The sequence below is a fragment of the Lactuca sativa genome, chromosome 7 (genome assembly GCF_002870075.4).
Source record: "Lactuca sativa cultivar Salinas chromosome 7, Lsat_Salinas_v11, whole genome shotgun sequence".
NCBI lineage: Eukaryota > Viridiplantae > Streptophyta > Magnoliopsida > Asterales > Asteraceae > Lactuca > Lactuca sativa.
This window is the reverse complement of record NC_056629.2, coordinates 194,886,520-194,904,933: the sequence shown is the minus strand read 5'-3', so window position 1 is coordinate 194,904,933 and position 18,414 is coordinate 194,886,520.

Genomic DNA, 18,414 nt, shown 5'->3' with positions numbered 1-18,414 from the left:
GTAACTTTTTTGAAAACATTTTGTAATAAATAATGGTTTTCGAATGCTTGAAAAAGTTTTAAATTTTCATGAATATGGATGTTACAAGTTGGTATCAAAGCCTTGGTTTGAGTGAATTGGAGGAACACTTGTGTGAATCCAGTCTCAAACTAAGGAAAAGATATTCAAAATGATTTTCAAATGGTTTTCAAAATACTAAAGGAGGATGCAGAGTGTACGATCAGCCGGAGCCAATAAGTAGACCCCAAAATACCATATGGATATTTGATATTGTCATATGTTAGAACATGATAGTGATAGGCTAGGGATCTTCAGTACTTGCATGATAGAATTTCCTGATTATATGATGCCCGATAGCCTAGGGGTTTCCTTATATGAAATTGACATCAATATTGTAGTTGCTTAGTATATGCATAATAGTCATACATAATTAAGATCTTATAGCCTGAGAATGTTAGGTTTGGACTTATTTCCTGTTCTTGTTTGATGAAGGGATTAGGGTAGGATCATATATTCAGATGTATATAGGGTCCAGCATTATGTATGACTAGCATACACGAGTGTTGTAGGGTTGGTGGAATTTTCATGGATGAGTTGTGTGGGGTCAGTTGGCCATTTATGAGATATTTAGCCTTCCTCTAGGAGTGAGGATTGAGCGCTCGCCTATGCTTATGTATATTGTTTGGGCGTGGTGATTATACTTGAGACAAATATGGGTAGGTGTGGAAGGTAGTATGGGCCCATACTACTGAAAGCACATGACCGATACGCGTAGCAAGGAAGTCACAATGTAACAGCTCAAATTTTCAAATAAATTTTTCGTTAAAAAAATAAAACATCATTATTCGACAAAAGGGTTTATTCCAAGTTTATTTCAAAATAAAAATAATAAATCTCCAGAATCTCCAACAGTGGCAGTGTGTACGTGTCACGCCGGCGCCTTCCCACGGTCATCACTAGTACCTGAAAAACATAAACAGAACTAGTAAGCATAAATGCTTAGTGAGTTCCCCAGTATACGACTTACCCACATACGCCTTCCGGCCCGGACCTTTCGGTCCACATAGTATTGCCTTCCGGCCCGGACCTTTCGGTCCACATAACATTGCCTTCCGGCCCGGATCTTTCGATCCACATGACATTGCCTTCCGGCCCGGATCTTTCGATCCACAAGATAATTGCCTTCCGGCCCATACACATATATAACACATAACACAAATACTCTAACACATAAAGCACATATATCATACCGTTCTTTCTAACACATAAAGTCTCGCCTTCCGGCCCGTATAATCATACATCACATATAAGCACACATCGCATATAAAGCATCTATCTCTCTAGACATAGCATGAATATAACACACGCGACCTTCCGGTCTAACAGTCAAACCCTTCCGGGTGAAGTATAGTGAGAAGACTCACCTCGTAGTACGCAGGCTATAACCTCCTCGAGCTACTCGCACACAATCCGCTAGTCCGCAGGTTCCCTATAATACCACAGCCCTAGTTAATGATCTTATCAAACAAGACAACTGACCCCTCTAAGATATATACAGGTCAACGGTCAATCTTGACCGGACTCGTCGAGTACAAAGGGTAACTCGACGAGTATAGACATCCTGACACCACTCGCCGAGTCCGAAGAACGACTCGACGAGTTCCAGTAGATCTTCAAGCTACTCGCCGAGTCAGAAGAACAACTCGACGAGTCCTAGTGAACCTTCAAGCTACTCGCCGAGTCTGAAGAACAACTCGACGAGTCCTAGTGAACCTTCAAGCTACTCGCCGAGTCTGAAGAACAACTCGGCGAGTTCTAGTGAATCTTCAAGCTACTCGCCGAGTCTGATCATTGGACTCGGCGAGTCCCCGCCATGCAGTCAACCCGCTGCCTCCTGTATTTCGCATGATTTCGAAGTATATAGATATAGGGCTTCCTGGACTTTCACATATACTATTACAGGGGTTTTAAACACTTATAACAACAATATAATCTAACTAACCCTTAATTGGGTTTCCTAAACCCTAAACTCGCATTCAACGTAAAAGTTACAGATTTCAATCCGAAAATTACCTGGAAACGTGTTTCCTGTGTCTCCAAACCTCCAATACTCAATTCCTTTGATCACCACCTTGCTCCTCCTTGTCTAACAATCTCTTCAAGCCTTCTCAAGTCCTCTCTCTTGCTTCAAATGCTCACACACTCCCAGGGGATCTTCAATCGGCCAAAAAAACCACGACATGACGGCCATAATATCATTATATACGGTTCAGAATCGAAACGGCTAGGGTTCAGCTGAACAGCGTCGACTCGCCGAGTCCCTTATTGGACTCGTCGAGTCCAGTCGCGCGTCTGCGACCAAGACCATGGCCCTACTCGGCGAGTCATGCACCAACTCGCCGAGTCCCCTCCTAAATGTGCCCCAAAAATAATTTAAAGAAATACCTGAAATTCCGGGCTGTTACAACTCTCCCCCACTAGAACTAGACTTCGCCCTCGAAGTCTCTCATTCTGCGAATAACTCCGGATGTTGCTCCCGCATTTCTCTTTCCGGCTCCCAAGTCATCTCCGATCCCTTCCGGTGTTGCCACTGAACTAACACCAGAGGTATTTCCTTGTTCCGAAGAACCTTGATCTTCCGATCTCTGATAGCTACTGGTCTCTCGGCGTAATTCAGACTCGCATCTACCTGGATATCTTCTAACGGAACCACTGCTGCCTCATCGGCTATACACTTCCTCAGCTGCGATACGTGGAAGGTATTGTGAATCTGATTCAGCTCCGCTGGCAACTCCAACCGATAAGCTACCCGACCTACCCTTGCAATTACCCGAAATGGACCTATGAACCGGGGCCCCAATTTGCCCCTCTTCCTGAACCGGATCACCCCTTTCCAAGGAGAAACCTTTAGGAGAACGAAGTCGCCGACCTGGAATTCGAGCTCGGACCGGCGTCTGTCCGCGTAACTCTTCTGTCGGCTCTGGGCGGTCAATAACCTCTGCCTCACCCGTTGGATCTGCTCAGTCGTTTGAAGTACAATCTCTGTACTGCCCAACACTCTCTGTCCCACTTCTCCCCAGCAAATGGGAGTCCGACACCTCCTACCATACAACAACTCAAAAGGTGGCATACCAATGCTCGAATGATGGCTGTTGTTGTAGGAAAACTCAGCCAGCGGCAGATGCGCATCCCAGCTACCCCCGAAGTCTAACACACACGCTCTAAGCATATCTTCCAATGTCTGGATCGTCCGCTCGCTTTGACCGTCGGTCTGGGGATGGTATGCGGTACTAAAATGCAGTTTAGTACCCAACTCCTCATGGAATTTCTTCCAGAACCTGGAAGTGAAACGTACATCGCGGTCCGAAACAATCGAGGTCGGCACTCTATGCCGAGATACTATCTCTCTCACGTACAACTCCGCCAACTTCTCTGCTGATGAACTTTCACTAATGGCAAGGAAATGTGCACTCTTTGTTAGTCTATCCACAATCACCCAAATCGCATCGACTCCCCTGGCAGTTTTCGGCAATTTGGTGATGAAATCCATCGTGATCTGATCCCACTTCCACTCAGGGATCTCCAAGGGTTGCAACTTACCGTGCGGTCTCTGGTGCTCGGCCTTAACTTTACGGCAGGTCAAACACCTCTCCACGAACCACGCAACGTCTCTCTTCATGCACGGCCACCAGTACTCCTTTTTCAAATCCAGATACATTTTCGTAGCACCGGGATGGATCGAGAATTTCGATCTATGTGCCTCCTCCATCAAAATGACACGCGTACCGCCCACGAATGGCACCCAGATCCGACCCTGAAATGTCAGAAGTCCCCGCCCATCCGTAACGAACTCTGAAATTACCCCGACGACCCGCTCCTGTTTCTGCATCCCAGACTTCACAACCTCGGCCTGTGCCCCACGAATAGTATCTAATACCGGAGTTACCACCGTCAATCTCAAACATACGTCCCGCAACGGAGTACCCCCCGCCCTACGACTCAATGCATCGGCTACCACATTAGCCTTGCCTGGGTGGTATAGGATCTCACAGTCATAATCCTTAACCACGTCTAACCATCTCCTCTGGCGCATGTTTAGGTTGGGTTGATCCATCAAATACTTCAAACTCTTATGGTCCGTGTATATGGTACAACGAACCCCGTACAGGTAGTGATGCCAAATTTTGAGGGCGAACACTACTGCCCCCAACTCTAAGTCATGCGTGGGATATCTCGCTTCGTGAGACTTCAGCTGCCTCGATGCATAGGCTATCACATGGCCCCTCTGCATCAACACTGCACCCAGTCCTGAAATCGATGCGTCACAATATACGACGAAGTCCTCCATCCCTTCAGGAAGGGCTAATACTGGTGCTTCGCACAGTCTCTGACGAAGTGTCTCGAAGGAAGTCTGCTGCTCGGGTCCCCATGAGAATGTAACACCCTTTCGGGTCAATTTGGTAAGTGGCACTGCGATCTTGGAGAAGTCCCTAATGAACCTTCGATAGTACCCTGCCAACCCAAGGAAACTCCTGATCTCCGAAGGTGACTTTGGTGCCTCCCATCTCATCACCGCCTCCACCTTGGCCGGATCGACCAATATCCCTGCCTGATTTACAACGTGCCCCAGAAATTGAACCTCCCGCAACCAGAAGTCACATTTGGAGAATTTTGCATATAGCTTCTCCGACCTCAGTACCTCAAGGACCTCCCTCAAATGTCCCTCATGCTGCTCCCTAGACCGCGAATACACCAGAATGTCGTCGATGAATACAATCACAGACCGATTCAGCATCGGCCTGCATACCCTGTTCATGAGATCCATGAACACTGCTGGGGCATTGGTGAGCCCAAAAGGCATCACCACGAACTCGTAATGCCCATACCGCGTCCTAAAGGCTGTCTTCTGGACGTCCTCATCCCGCACCCTTACCTGATGGTACCCTGATCTCAAATCAATCTTGGAAAACCAAGATGCCCCTTGCAACTGATCGAATAGATCATCGATTCTTGGTAACGGATAGCGGTTCTTAACTGTCACCTTGTTCAGTTCCCGGTAATCGATACACATCCGGTTTGAACCATCCTTCTTCTTGACGAACAAAATCGGTGCTCCCCACGGGGAGCTACTCGGCCGAATAAATCCCTTCCCCAACAACTCTTGAAGTTGCGAGGACAATTCTTGCATCTCTGGAGGTGCAAGACGATAAGGCACCTTCGCAATAGGCGCCGCCCCTGGAACTAGGTCGATACCAAACTCCACTTGCCTCGCAGGAGGTATTCCCGGCAAATCCTCGGGGAAAACATCTGGAAACTCGCGCACCACTGGAACCTCCTGCAATGTCTTCGGTCTCTCGGAACTCTCCCGCGTATCCATCACATACGCCACGAAACCGTTACATCCCCGCTGTAGGCATTGCCTCGCCCTAGCAGCCGAACAAAAAGCTGATCTCGAACGGGTACCCTCGCCGTACACCGTAAGAACTCCCCCACTAGGGTCTCGTATAGTCACCAACTGACGCTCGCAGTCGATGACAGCGCTGAATCGGCTCAACCAGTCCATGCCTACAATGACACAGACATCACCCATCGCAATAGGAATTAGGTCAATCGGAAATGCGACCCCGAAGATCTCTAGCACACATCCCCGAAAAACCTCCGTAGCACAAATCACCCTCTCAGCCGCAATGGAAACGCTCAAAGGCCGACTTAACGGCTCACGACTAATGCCGATGTGCTGACTAAAAGCTAACGATACAAACGATCTACTCGCACCCGAATCAAATAATACTAGAGCAGGCATAGAGTTCACAAGGAAAGTACCTACACATACATTAACATAAGCATAACATTTCGACCTTTAATTAAATACATGAAAGATAACATACCTGCCACAACATCGGGCGCAACGCGGACCTCCTCCGCAGTCAGCTGAAAGGCTCTCCCGCGAGCCCTCGGGGCCTCGACCTTCACCGGTCGGGTCTCAGTAGTCCGGGTAGTAGGTGTAGCTCCCTGACGAAGTTGCGGGCACTCGGCCTTCCGATGGCCTGTCTGGTTGCAGTGAAAACAAACCATAAACCCCTTAGGGCAATCCCTGGCAATATGTCCGTCCTTGCCACACTTGTAGCAACCACCGGTTCGACACGCCCCCTCGTGACTTTTGCCGCACTTCGCGCAAGTGCGACCCTTCGAACCTCCCACCCTCGAACCAGCGAACTTAATCCGCTTGGCTGCCGGCTGAGACTGGGCCGGCCGTCGATCCACCTGCCGAGACTCAGCCTCCTCCCTCGCTTGAGTCTCTAACTCAATCTCGCGCTTCCTGGCGTTCGCCTGAAGCTCAGTGAAAGTGCGATAGGTGGAGTTTGACACAAACTCCCGAATCTCCCTCTTCAAAACACCCAAATAGCGGCTCATCCGCGACTGCTCCGTAGATACCAGCTCGGGGCAGAACATTGCCCTCTCATGAAACTTCCGTGTGATCACTGCCACGGAATCAGTACCCTGCTTAAGGGTCAAGAACTCCTGAATCAACCGCTCCCTCTCTACCGGGGGAACGTACTCATCCCTGAACATCTCCGTAAACCTCTCCCATGTCACTGCCGTAATCTCTGCCTGAGTGAAGTTCACCGTCACGAACTTCCACCAATCCTTCGCTCCCAGACGGAGCTGGTTCAAGGCGAACCGTACCCTCAAGTGTTCCGGGCATGAGCAAGTATAGAAGCACCCCTCGATGTCGGCGATCCACCTCATGGCTGCAATCGGATCCTGCGTCCCATCAAATTCAGGGGGTTTCGTGTTGCTGAATTCCCTGAATGGTAATGAATCACCCCCTTGCGGCCTGGCAGCAGCCACCGCTGCGGTAGCGGCAGCGACTGCAGCTTCAGAAATTGCGGCGCACCGCTCCTCAAACTCCTCCATCAACATGGTCTTAATAGACCCAAACATCTCCGGGATCTCAGCCCGGACCGCCACAGCTACCTCTTCCTGAATAATCTGACGAATCTCCTCGTCACTCGCACCGCTCGAACTCGCCCCGCTCGAACTCGCCCCATTGCGTGTGACAACCATGATGTCTCTGAAATACAACATAAAATCATCAGAGACTCCACCAAGTACAATTGTACTCAATACGCGCCCTACCCAGTCTCCGATTTCCAGGGATTCTTATTTGAGTCTTCCACTGATCCGGTGCCTTCGGTAGTACGGGCCCAATACTACCGACCACACCGTATCAGTATTCGTCCCAAATCTTCCTCCCCAAATCCCGAATAACGGGTACTCTACTTCTAGTATGTACTATTTACTTGCACGCTACCAAATATCTCATTCAAGCAATCTCCCTAGACTAAGGCATCACAAAACAGGCGATTCTATTCCTATCATGTATACCTAGTCTTCTAGCATGCATAACAATTCATAATTCAGTGCATAACATAACATCGTAAGGTATTCTGGGGATCTTTACCGTTCGGATGCTGGCTGCTCGTACACACTGTTCCACCCTTGTTTTTACCGCCTTGCCCTTTATAAAATGTTATGTCCTTATTATTTTTAAGAAAAAGTTTTTTTTTTTTTTTTTTTTCTCAAATCCCCGGTCTGAGTTCAGTTGCACCCAAAAGTACACCCGAATCCCTCAAACCAAGGCTCTGATACCAATTGTAACAGCTCAAATTTTCAAATAAATTTTTCGTTAAAAAAATAAAACATCATTATTCGACAAAAGGGTTTATTCCAAGTTTATTTCAAAATAAAAATAATAAATCTCCAGAATCTCCAACAGTGGCAGTGTGTACGTGTCACGCCGGCGCCTTCCCACGGTCATCACTAGTACCTGAAAAACATAAACACAACTAGTAAGCATAAATGCTTAGTGAGTTCCCCAGTATACGACTTACCCACATACGCCTTCCGGCCCGGACCTTTCGGTCCACATAGTATTGCCTTTCGGTCCACATAACATTGCCTTCCGGCCCGGATCTTTCGATCCACATGACATTGCCTTCCGGCCCGGATCTTTCGATCCACAAGATAATTGCCTTCCGGCCCATACACATATATAACACATAACACAAATACTCTAACACATAAAGCACATATATCATACCGTTCTTTCTAACACATAAAGTCTCGCCTTCCGGCCCGTATAATCATACATCACATATAAGCACACATCGCATATAAAGCATCTATCTCTCTAGACATAGCATGAATATAACACACGCGACCTTCCGGTCTAACAGTCAAACCCTTCCGGGTGAAGTATAGTGAGAAGACTCACCTCGTAGTACGCAGGCTATAACCTCCTCGAGCTACTCGCATACAATCCGCTAGTCCGCAGGTTCCCTATAATACCACAGCCCTAGTTAATGATCTTATCAAACAAGACAACTGACCCCTCTAAGATATATACAGGTCAACGGTCAATCTTGACCGGACTCGTCGAGTACAAAGGGTAACTCGACGAGTATAGACATCCTGACACCACTCGCCGAGTCCGAAGAACGACTCGACGAGTTCCAGTAGATCTTCAAGCTACTCGCCGAGTCAGAAGAACAACTCGACGAGTCCTAGTGAACCTTCAAGCTACTCGCCGAGTCTGAAGAACAACTCGGCGAGTTCTAGTGAATCTTCAAGCTACTCGCCGAGTCTGATCATTGGACTCGGCGAGTCCCCGCCATGCAGTCAACCCGCTGCCTCCTGTATTTCGCATGATTTCGAAGTATATAGATATAGGGCTTCCTGGACTTTCACATATACTATTACAGGGGTTTTAAACACTTATAACAACAATATAATCTAACTAACCCTTAATTGGGTTTCCTAAACCCTAAACTCGCATTCAACGTAAAAGTTACAGATTTCAATCCGAAAATTACCTGGAAACGTGTTTCCTGTGTCTCCAAACCTCCAATACTCAATTCCTTTGATCACCACCTTGCTCCTCCTTGTCTAACAATCTCTTCAAGCCTTCTCAAGTCCTCTCTCTTGCTTCAAATGCTCACACACTCCCAGGGGATCTTCAATCGGCCAAAAAAACCACGACATGACGGCCATAATATCATTATATACGGTTCAGAATCGAAACGGCTAGGGTTCAGCTCAACAGCGTCGACTCGCCGAGTCCCTTATTGGACTCGTCGAGTCCAGTCGCGCGTCTGCGACCAAGACCATGGCCCTACTCGGCGAGTCATGCACCAACTCGCCGAGTCCCCTCCTAAATGTGCCCCAAAAATAATTTAAAGAAATACCTGAAATTCCGGGCTGTTACACACAACCCCTAGGGTTTTGTTGGGAGTTATTCCCCGTTGTTATATGGAATATCTGATATCTTCTTGGTATATTTTAAGTATGGTGACTACGAGGCGATTGGTGACTATATCGGGATCAGGATCAGGAAAGGGTAGTCAGGGTAGACCAGTAATGCCCGAGACTATTGGTCAGATGAGGCCAGATGAGTTGGACGCCAGGATTCGGGAGATCCTCATGATGAGGTTGCTACATTGTTATGGGAACAATTGTCGGAGATGTTTGGGTCTATCAAGACCGCTATGGTTGAGTACTTTGATGAGCGCTATGCAGCCATTGTTGAGACGGCTGCTGCTGCAGCTGTAGCATTTACTGGTAGTGGGACCAGTCGGTCTTTTCAGTACCGGGACTTCGATAACACAAATACCTCGACTTTTGATGGGTTTCAGGATCCAATCATAGCCATGAGGTGGCTAGCTGAAATTGAGGGAATCTTTTTCACATGCTCATGTCCTACTGACCTGAAGGTTAGGTGTGTTCAGAACCTACTGAGGTCCGGAGAAAAGGACCGGTGGAGGTTGATAATAGGGTTGTGTACTGATGATCAGAGAGTTGCGGTTACTTGGGATCAGTTCAGGGAGATGTTCTACGCTCGCTACATTCCACGGGTTGAGCGGGAGCGGCTGGCACATGAGTTTTTGGAGTTGAGACAAGGTATGGAGTCGGTGACGGAGATCACCCATATGTTCACTGAGAGGGCGATGTTTTGCCCAAAGTTTGCTTCTGAGCAGGATCAGATGAAACGTTATCTGAGCATACTCAAGACTGACATCCAACATTTTGTTGCTATCCAGTGTTGTGATACACTACTAGAGTTACAAGAGGCCGTTAGGTGGCGTGAGCTTGAGATTGAGTTACAGTTGTGAGAGCAGAGGCAGGCCCCGACGCAGTCACAACCTACGCCTAAGCGGTCCAAGACCACTGATTCAATGTCTAGGGGCCAGCACGACCGCACTTGTGGGAAGTGTGGGAAGGGTCATTTTGGAGTTTGTAGATCCACTAGTGGTTTCGCAAATGTGGAAAGGAGAGGAACTTTGTGAGGGATTGTCTCCAGTCAGCCCTGGTTCAGGATATGAGGATATGTTATCACTACGATCAGGTTGGTCACGTGAAGACCAACTGTCCTTTGCTCGCTGCCCGGCCGGCGTAGGCTCCATCGCCGGCTACACTGAGGATTACTGACGGGAGTCAGGGTAGAGCAGAGCCCCCGAGGGCTCGGTGATGCGCCTTCAAGTTTACAGCCGAGGAGACCAGGAAAGCACCGGATGTGGTGGCTGGTATGTTTCTATCTTTTATCTTATTAATTATATATATTTTATGCTTATATGTTTGTACCTATGATTAGGTACGTTCTTAGTGAACTCCTTACCTGTGTTGGCATTATTTGACTCTGGGGCGAGTTCGGTTTGCCTGTAAGAGAGCTAGAGTGTCCATTGCGAGTCTCTGTCACCAATGAACACGAGGTTTCTGCTTCTTCACTCTATTGGGATTGCGTTTTGGAGATCTTTGAGGCATCCTTTCCGATAAACTTGATTCCGATTCCTATGGGGGATGTATGTGTAATTGTAGGTATGGACTGGCTGAGTCGATTCGGTGCCATGATCGACTGCGAGGGTCAGTGGGTGGTAGTTCGAACCCCAAGTGGGGGAGAAATGACTATCTACGGACAAGGCACCAGATTGGGTTCAGGTTTTTGCTCAGCTGCTAGGGCTCGACAGTATATTCAGCATATGTGTGCAGGTTATTTGGCGTATGTGGTAGATACGCGAGTAAGGGATCAGGTTTCGGTTTTGGATGTTCCGGTTGTCAGAGAGTTCGTTGATATATTTCCGAAGGAGTTACCCGAAGTTCCTCCGGAGAGGTAGTTCAAGTTCATGATCGACCTAGTGCCTGGTGCAACCCCTATCACTAAGGCATCGTATCGATTGGTACCACCCGAGATGCAGAAGCTGTCATCACAGCTGCAAGAACTGCTAGGCAAGCATTTCATCCGTCCGAGCAGTTCTCCATGGGGAGAGCTGATTCTCTTTGTCATGAAAAAGGATGGCTCACACCGGATGTGCATTGATTAGCGAGAGTTGAACAAGTTAACGATGAAGAACCTTTATCCATTCCTGAGGATAGATGATCTTTTTTATCAGTTGTAGGGAGCATCTTGGTTCTCCAAGATAGACCTGAGGTCTGGATACCATCAGGTCAGGGTTAGGGAGGAGGACGTGGAGAAGACCGCATTTCGGAGTCGTTATGGACATTACGAGTTCGTGGTGATGCCGTTTGGGTTCACCAATACGCCGACAGTATTTATGGACCTGATGAATCAGGTATGCAGACCGATGCTCGATTGCTCGGTCATTGTGTTTATAGATGACATATTGGTAAACTCCAAGACTAAAGATCAACATGAGGAGCATCTTCGTGAGCTATTGGGAGTTTTGAGGCAAGAACGGCTGTATGCCAAGTTCTTGAAGTGCGAGTTTTGGTTACAAGAGGTTTAGTTCCTTGGACATCTCGTTAACCAGGAAGGGATTTTGGTCGATCCGGCCAAGATCGAGGCGGTTATATAGTGGGAGGTTCTGAAATCTCCCTCGGATATCAGGAGCTTCTCGGGATTGGCAGGGTACTACTGGAGATTCATACATGATTTCTCCAAGATTACAGTACCCCTCACTCGTCTAACAAGGAAGGGGGTGGATTTTCGATGGGGCCCTGAGCAACAGACTGCATTTGAGACTCTGCGACAACGACTTTATGATGCACCAGTTTTGACACTCCCTGAGAGAGTTGAGGATTTCGTGGTGTTTTGTGATGCATCATTCACCAGATTGGGAGCAGTCCTTATGCAGAAAGGATGGGTGATAGCCTATGCATCGTGACAGCTGAAGCCGCATGAGACGAGATATCCCACACACAATCTGGAGTTGGGAGCGGTGGTATTCGCTCTTAAGATTTGGATATTTTATCTCTATAGGGTCCATTGTACCATATACATAGACCACAAGAGTTTGAGACACATCATGGATCATCTAAACCTGAACATGAGGAAGCACAGGTGGCTGGACATAGTCAAGGATTATGACTGCGAGATCCTTTACCATCCGTGTAAATCGAATGTGGTTGCAGACGCCCTGAGCCGCAAGTCGGCTGGATCTTCTGTTCTAGCAGCATGTATGAGGATCAGGGGCTCCACTCGTGAGCTTGATTAGGGAAGATCAGGTTGAGGGTGTGCAGCAGGAGAACTGGAAGCTTGAGAGGATTAGGGGCGATATCACCCAATTTGTACAGGATAGTCAGGGATTGTTGACCTGTTGTGGTCAAGTATGGGTTCCGATGTTTGTTAGGGTCAAACAGATTGTACTGGAGGAGGCTCATAATTCTTTCTTCTCTATTCACCCGGGGGACACCATGATGTACCGGGATCTGAGTTTGAGTTACTGGTGGCCGTGCATGAAGAGGGAGATTTCTTGGTACATCTAGAGGTGCTTGAACTGCAGGATGGTCAAGGCTGAGCACCAAAGGCTGCATGGAAAGCTGCAACCTATGGAGGTTCCCATGTGGAAATGGGAGTAGATCATGATGGATTTTATCACCAAGTTACCGAGGAGGACGAAGGGATATGATGCTATATGGATCGTCGTGGATCGATTGACTAAGAGCGCCTATTTCCTAGCCATTCGGGAGAATTGTTTCTCGTCATGGGGCTCCGGTCTCTATTGTCTCAGACCGGGATGTTTGATTCACCTCCCATTTCTGGCAAAAGTTCCATGAGGAACTGGGCATGCAGCTGCATTTTAGCACAACTTATCATCCGCAGACAGACGGTCAGAGTGACCGGACCATACAGAACCTCGAGGATATGCCGAGAGCCTGCGTTATTGACTTCAGTGGGAGTTGGGACTCCTACCTACCCCTTTCAGAGTTCTCCTACAACAACAGCTTTCACTCCAACATTGGTGCTCCACCGTCTGAACTGTTATATGGACATATATGTCACACCCCTAGTCTGTTGGGGTGAGGTTGGCCACAGGGTGATGGGTCGGACAGAGGTAGTTATGCAGACTACCAAGAGGATTCAGCAGATCAGGCAGTAGTTGCAGACTGCTCATAGTCAGCAGAAGAGTTATGCTGACCGGCGCCGATCTAAGTTGGAGTTTCAGGTTGGTGACATGGTGCTACTGAAGGTCTCACCCTGGAAGTGTGTGATTCGCTTCAGGAAAAGGGGAAATTTGGGTCCCCGATACATTGAGCCAATAAGGGTTATTTCCAGGGTTGGTGTGACATCCCCAATTTCACGGCCAGAAAAGACCGATTTGTTTATGCTTTGTTTTATAAAATCAGAGTAATCCTTTGATTAAAAGAGTTGTGTAATTTGTTCCCAAAACAAAATATGATAAAATTTATCAAAACATTTCTCAAAGAGAATGTATTTTCATTAAATAACAAAATCTCGGGATGTCATGTTCCGATACAGACCAAAAGCATAAACAGTACAATACAGACCTTACAACAGTTATTTATAACTACTGGTCTATAATCCAAAATCTCTTGTCAAGTCATCTGACTTATACTCTTGTGTCATTACTTGTAATACAAAGAAAACTGAGTGGGTCAGGCTTGGAAGCCTGGTGAGCATATAGGGTTTTCAACCCACAATGTTATATCGTATAAATATATATATATATATATATATATATATATATATATATATATATATATATATATATATATATATTAGAACTCACAAACTTATACAATTTCACCATACAAAACAACTTTTATCCCACCCCGTCGATCCTCACAATGACACGATCTAATCTCTCGTATCAAAATTTACCTCTTTACCTGATCCCTACTCACGGATCTAAAACTAACCTCTTGATTTGATCCATACTCCTGGATCTAAAACTAATCTCCTGATCTAATCCATACTCCCAGATCTAAAACTGTGCCCAATCCATACTCTCGGACTAGGGACAATTAACTATGTCTTAATCCATACTCCCGGATTAATAACAAGTTTATCTTGTTTATTGACAGTATCGTTTTCGAGACCCCTCTCGCAATACGTGCCAATGGGTTTTTAGAGTATACCGGTGAACATCAAGTTCACAACACCTACAAGTTGCGAGCCTGCTAGTGTTCCACTGGACTGTCTAGAATAGTCCGTGGTTGTCATCCCTACTCTGCTGAATGACGGGGGGGAGGGGGGCATCGTTTGGGTAAAGGTTTTACTCATTTTTCACCTGTCACCCTCATCTCAAGATCTATATCACCTTTTATCTCCTTATCCAACTCATCTTTTATCACACACCAACTATCTTATCTACCCATGTTCTACCTAACATATTTGTAGATATAAAATACATATACAATTTAACTCATTTAAAAACTATATAAAACATCCATTCCACACTCATCTCAAATAAATAAACCATATATAAACACATAGCATGTTTCTCAGAGCAAATACTTCATATTTTATGTGTTAGAAGAAAGTGACTACACATTCACTCATAACATAGACATAATACATTCAACCAAGACTTGTATTAAAATCGTGTTTATGAAAGGGACTATACACTCACTTGATAAGAGGATGATCGAAAAGCACCTCGTCTCTTAAAATAATATTCTTTGCTGAAATCGGGATGTTTTCTCCAAAACCGGGCTTCACGCGGGCAGAGTTTCGGCTCGAAAACTATTTTTTTCTCGGGATCTTCGGGGCTTCGGGTATTGAGCACGTTCTGAAGTGAGGAGTTCAGATCTGGACTCCTCTAGGCCCTCATGGACATAAAGTTCTCAACTTTAACAAGTTTTGGCCCTTCTCCATTCCCTAAACCTCTTTCTAAGACTAGTTTTGGGTGTTTTAGCCTCTTGAAGCCTTGCATGCATGTAAAGTTGGCAACTTTACATGGTAACTACACCCTATGAGGCTAGATCTATAGTTTGGTGCCTTGGTTTCACTTAAAAGCATCTAAATGAGAAAAGGGCTGAAGGAACTCGACGAGTTGCATAGCCAACTTGACGAGTTGGTTAGGGTTTTCCCGATCTTTTGGACACTGCATGGACTTGACGAGTTGTTTGGTAACTCGGCGAATTGACTCGAGTTTTCAGTTTTTGAGTTTTGAAGGAACTCGACGAGTCAGTAGATGAACTCAACGAGTTGGGTCAACATGGACTGCTGACCTTGATCGTTGACTTTGACTTTGACCAAGGGTTGACCAAGTTTGACTTCTGAGGGTACTTTGGTAATTTGGGTCTTGATAGAATTTGTCTTATGATGATTGTAGGTGGTTGAGTTTGGAACTGTATTTGGGAGTTTGACATTATCTTCCAGTGCTACTTGAGAGGTGAGTTTACCACACTATACTAATAGGGTCGAAGGCACCAAAGCCGACTCTTTTGGATTGTTATCCTGGTTATCGCATGATGATATGCTTAGTGATCTGTTAGATCTGTATCTTGGTATATAGGATGATGTTATGTTTAGTGACCTATTAGGTCGGTATCCTGGTATATAGGATGATGTTATGTGACCTGTTAGGTGGGTATCCTAGTATATAGGATAATGCTATGATTAGTGATCTGTTAGATCGGTCTGACTGTTTGTACATGTTAGCATTTGTTATCTATATGTTGATTGTATGTTTGGTGGGGGATTGAGGCGGTCCTGCTTTGTGCTGTAGGCCAACATACCCAAGGCGGCCCGTATAGACTACATGCCCAATGGGGATACCAGTCAGGACGAATGCCCGGAGAACCGTCCAGACACGCTGAAGGCTTGGTAGCGCGGACCAGACATGCTGAAGGTTCTGAGAGTGGGCCAGATAGACTGAAGGCCCAGTGAGGGTGGTCCATACATACTGCAGACTCTGTATGCATGCTGTTTGTTATGATATTGTTATGGTTTGTATGATGTTGGTATTTTGGGGGAACTCACTAAGCTTCAGGCTTACAGTTTTGGATTTTGTTTCAGGTACTTCGGATGATCGCGGGAAGGCGAAGGCTTGATCGTGCACCTCCTCACATTTTATGATCTTGGGATACTCTGAAATGGAACTATTTTGAAAACATTTTGTAATAAATAATGGTTTTTGAATGCTTGAAAAAGTTTTGAATTTTCATGAATTTTATGGATGTTACATTTCTATTTTTTATATTTATATTAATACATTTCAATTTATAAATAACAAAAAAAAAAAGGAATTAAGCTACCCATCTTATCACTCCACCCGTTCTCTCTCTCTCTCTCTCTCTCTCTATATATATATATATATATATATATATATATATATATATATATATATATATATACATACATATCTATCTATCTCTCTCTCACACACACACATCTTCTTCTTCACCTTCATCCGCAACTCAAAAATATCTCACAAACACATACATACATTGGAGAGGAAAAACCCAGAAGTCACCACTTCAGCATCGAGGAATTCACAATTTCAGCATCTCGATTCACCACTTCCTCTTTATTTTCTATTCATCCCAGTCCACTGTATTTTTCTGTTCATCTTGCAGGTAAAACAGTTAGAACTGCGCCATCGTACATGACTTTTCTAACAAGAATCAACTTGATTTTATGAGCCATGTCTTGTGATTTAAACTACACAGTATATTCTTTCGAGTAAAATTCGTTTCAAGGTCCGATTTTGAGGTTTTCTTGTCCGATTCTGAGGAAGAAGATGGTGCTTAGTTGCTGGAGGTTCGTGTTTATATTGTGATGATTTAAATTCTTTAACTGAGTTTCTTAAAGGTTTTTCCTTTTTTGCAAAAATGATGTGAATTTGTAGCTACTTAAAGTGTTTGTGGAATTGTCTGAATGAGTTTTCATTACCCTTCCTATAAACAATCATCGTATGTTAATTTAATTGGCATTTTCCTCTTGTTTAAGTTACACCCTTACAAAAGTACTTACTGACATCATGCCTCATGAAAAAAATGAACATTTTATTGTGTGGATGTGTGTTTGATTAATAGGGGAAGAAGATGACGATCGAGAAATAGGTGTCATTTGTCAAAGGTTTTTCAGCAGGAAAGAAAGTTGCCATCTGAGTTTTTTCTTCATTCGAGTTTCAAGTTGCAGGTAAGCTATGCGCAAGTTGATGTTAATGCTTCACTGACTCTTATTCCAATTTTGACATGGATTTATTTGAGTTTTTTTTTCATTTGATTCCAGGTTGAATGCTGGTGTTACTCGATGAGAATGAGAAAGAGAGTCAAAGAGAGAAAGAAAGTCAAAATAAAGAGAGAGAGAGAGAGAGAGAGAGAGAGAGAGAGATATGGGGGATGGTAGTTGAATTTGTTTTTTTATTATTTCTAAATTGAAAATATATTAATATAGATTTAAAAAAAGAAAAAAAGAAATTAAAATGATAAAACAATCCTTTTAATTTGTTTATGGATTAAAACACAAAAAAACTTTGAGTTTGAACCTTATGCAAGCGAAAAAGTTTTTGAATTCCATCCAAAATTTTTTGAATACGACGTGTGAATATGTTTAAATTGAAGTATGAACCTTAAACTTTATTATTATTTTTATTATTATTTTAAAACTTTGTGTAGGCCATCCCCTCCCTTTTTTTTATGACATTTGGTGATTTCTTATTTACTTTTTTTGGGTTTATGTAAAAATGAAAAATTAAATGTATTTTTTTTTTCAAATTTTCATGACTATTAATTTTGTAGAGAATCCTATTATAAAATTTTGATTTTTTCAGTTTTTTTACAAATAAAAAAATTATGACAAAATCAAAATGGATGAAAAAAATAAAATCGTAGAATATTTAAAGATATAGAGAATTCTCTGTCTGTGACTAATTTTTTTTATATGTAAACGAGGTTAAATTTATTTGCCACAACTTTTTATTTTACTAAATATTGCTAAATTCAACTCACCTAAATAAAATAAAACGAAGTTACTTGTCATTTAAAAACGATCAGAGTATACATTCGTAATTCGTCGTAATGGCTAGTTGCTACCTACCCTTACCTCTCTCCTACGTTAATCCTTATCGCATATCATTTTATAAATTTCATTTCTAAATAATAAGATGCTTAAAATTTTTTTTAATTGTTTTATAGTGAAGAATAAAA